This window comes from Mus caroli, chromosome 6 (assembly GCF_900094665.2).
Source record: "Mus caroli chromosome 6, CAROLI_EIJ_v1.1, whole genome shotgun sequence".
In the NCBI taxonomy this organism is placed as follows: Eukaryota; Metazoa; Chordata; class Mammalia; order Rodentia; family Muridae; genus Mus; species Mus caroli.
The window spans coordinates 133044758-133047819 of NC_034575.1; the positions used below are offsets into that span (position 1 = coordinate 133044758).

General features: G+C 52.2%; 1 protein-coding gene across 1 annotated transcript in view; it reads left to right on the forward strand.

Moving 5' to 3' along the window:
* The first annotated feature begins 541 nt into the window (after positions 1-541).
* The window catches only part of Gprc5a (G protein-coupled receptor class C group 5 member A), a 20125-nt gene continuing 17604 nt past the window's right edge, over positions 542-3062 (forward strand). Inside the window, exon 1 of the mRNA XM_021165830.2 lies at positions 542-624. The gene's annotated coding sequence lies outside the window, so the exon portion shown is untranslated. The remainder of the gene's footprint in view (positions 625-3062) is intronic.

The following is a 3062-nucleotide window of genomic DNA, read 5'->3' on the forward strand; positions in this document are numbered from 1 at the left end:
ACCTGAGGAAGGAGTGGGTGATGGAGAGACAGGTGCTGCCAAGGGGAAATAAAGACCAACTTCTCCCGCAGAAAGTAACAAAGGAGCTGCCTGGAGCTGCTGGCTAAGTCTTTGCCCTTGGGGCTCTATAGTGCCCTCAGGGAGGATGGGTGTGGCTGCCTCCAGGAGATGACAGCCAGCAGCACTCATCCATAGCTGGGTTCACCGTGTGGCTCTTTTCATACGGGCGGGCGCTCTGGGACCGACCTGAGCACTAGTCGAGAGCTACGCCTGACAGTCTAGGGTGCTTCCCCCGCAACCCCGCCACCTATTTCATGAGTGACTGTGTTTCTGACGTCAGGGAGGCTTTCAGTTCATTCTCTGGCACGGTGACTTTATTTTCACAACAGCGAGAAGTGCCGCGGAACTGGATTAGGCGTGTCCTCTCCCTCCGCCCCGCCCCCGCCCCTTGTCCCTCGGTTCACCCTCTCCCTCCCTCCGGCGACAGAAGCCTTTATAACCGCTTTGCGCGGCCAAGGCGGGATCCTTGTCCCAGGACCTGCCCAGTAGCCAGGGGTTGAGCGCTCTCACCTTTCACGCGTGAGTCGCAAGTTCTCGGTTCACCCCGAGCGCCGCGGCGCCCAGGTAAGAGGGGTTTACGCAGGAGCGCTCCGGGCCCCAGTTTTAAGTCCGGAGAGTGGGGCGTGGGGAGCCGTGGGGAGCCGTGGGGAAGGAGAACTCAGACAGTACAGCCTGTGATGGACTACAGCTGGCTAGGAGAAACAGATGAAACCGAGAAAGGACTGTCCTTAACTTCTCTCACCTCTGAATGTGTTCTCTGGGCTAAAACAGAGGGGAAAGACCAATCAGCAAACAGTTAGAAACTGTAGCACTGGCCCGTAATTCTGCACATGGGAGGCAGATGCAGAAGAATCAAGAGTTCAAGGCCAGCCTTGACTCTACTGTGAGTTCCAGGTCAGCCTGGGCTACATAAGTCTCTGTTTCTAGATACAAAACAGTAGTTTAAAATACTAATATTAAAAGAGAGGTCCGTCTTGAACTGCACTAGGCCCCTCCTACAGGTTCTATGTAGCCACTGGTGGAAGATGGGTTATGATGCTTTCAACTCCCATCTGAGTTTCAAGGGTCTGTGAATGAATAGAGGGGTAGAGGGAGAGGATGCCAGCCGCTTCCTTCCCAAAGGAGCGAAGGCTGTGGAGGTCAGGAAGTGACTTCCGGATCGTCCTCAAAAAAACCACATTCTCATGTGCGCGAAGAAAGCAAGGAGAGCCCCGTTGTTCCTCCACCCCATCCCTTACTTTTCCTGTCGCCCCAGTCTCTAAGACCCTGTCTCTCTTTAACAAGAGGGGGTGAAAAGCTTGTCTTCCCAGAGGAGAAGCAAGACACAGGCAGGAGGAGGCTGGCAGATCACATTGAATGGGAAGACAGGAAACAGCAGTTGTTTTTTGGGTTTTTTTTAGACATTCAGGCTGGCCTCGAGCTTGTAACCATCATTCTGCCTCAGTTTGCAGAGTGTTGGGATAACAGGTATAGGTCTCATGGCGGAAGGCTCCCAAATGGCAAAAGCCTGCCTGGAAGCAGGAAATTGAAGGACCATCACCATGCCTGCCTGCCTTTTCTCCAGGCAAGTGTCTGAGGCTTTTGTTGAAGCCTGGTGAAAGGTTCTCTGGAAACAGTCTCTTCTTTGCTCTTTACTGAAGGAGAATTCTTTAGCCACTTCAGATACAATGGCCTGGGAAGGTGGAGGGCAGGGTGAGGCCAACACTTCACCCTTAGGGGTTTGTGTACTGGCCATTACTGATAGAGAGAAGGAAGGGGAGGGGAGGAAGGGTTGGGAGGTGCCTTAGGATCAAAGCAGGAATGGAGAGGCTGGCCCCCAGGCCCAAAGGGAATGGCCACAGCTGTCTCTGATTTCCCAAGAAAAGGTCTCTACCTGGCTCCAGGCATTCCGGTGTTTCCTGGTTCTGCAGTCATTTATCCAGCAGCCACCTGCCGCCAGGTCCTTATGCTGAGGAGTCGTAGGGGGTCCTCAAGCGTCTTTTCTGTGTGTAGGTCCTGCCTGTCTGTAGTTGCACAGTCTCCATAAGTAAGCAGCAGGTTGAAAAGTGTGCGCCTTCATTCCATTCTTGAGAGGTAATTGAGGATAACAGAGTGTAGAGGAATGTGGATGGGGGATTTCTGCTCTTTCTGAAGATCCACAGAGACCAGGGGCAATGCTGGGGGCAAACAGAACAGTTTTTCACTTGAGGGGATCAGAGCAACGCTGGCTTTTGTTTGTTTTTGTTTGTTTGAATGCTCTCTCGCTCTCTCTCTCTCTCTCTCTCTCTGTTTTTTTCTGTCTGTCTGTCTCTGCGTGTCTCTCTGTCTCTTTGCCTCTGTCGTCTCTGACTCTCTCTATCTCTCTCTTTGTTGCTGACTCTGTGTGTCTGTCTCTCTGTCTCTGTTTCTCTCTGTCTCTGTGTCTTTCTGTCTGTCTGTCTCTCTCTGTCTCTGACTCTGACTCTGTGTGTCTATCTGTCTGTCTGCCTGTCTCTGTGTCTCTCTTTGTTGCTGTGTCTCTGTCTCTCTGTAGGTGTGAACATGCCACACTGCACATCTGGTGGTTAAAGGACAACTTGAGGGAATTAATGGTGTCTTGTGTGAGGAACTTGGGTCCTTAGACTTGGCAGCAAACACCTTTACCATTGAGCCATCTCGCCCATTGGTGTTACCCTTTTAGGAAAGGGACTCAGGTAACCATGGCTGACCTGGAATTCACTGTGCACACGTGGCTCCCCCAGTCAGATCTACTTCTGGTTTCTGAGTGATGGGATTACAGGCCTGAACTACCCTCTGAAAGCCCAGTGTTTGCATTTTTATTGCTCCCCCCCCCACCTTTTTTTTTGAGTGGAGGTTTCATATATAGCCTGGCTGGCCTGAACTCTTGCAACTCACTCTATGGCCCGGGCTGGCCTGAACTCTCTGCTTCCCAAGAGCTGAGACTCAGGCACACTCCACCATGCCCACCTTATCCTTACTTTTATAGCCTGCCTCCTCTCCTCTCCTCTCCTCTCCTCTCCTCT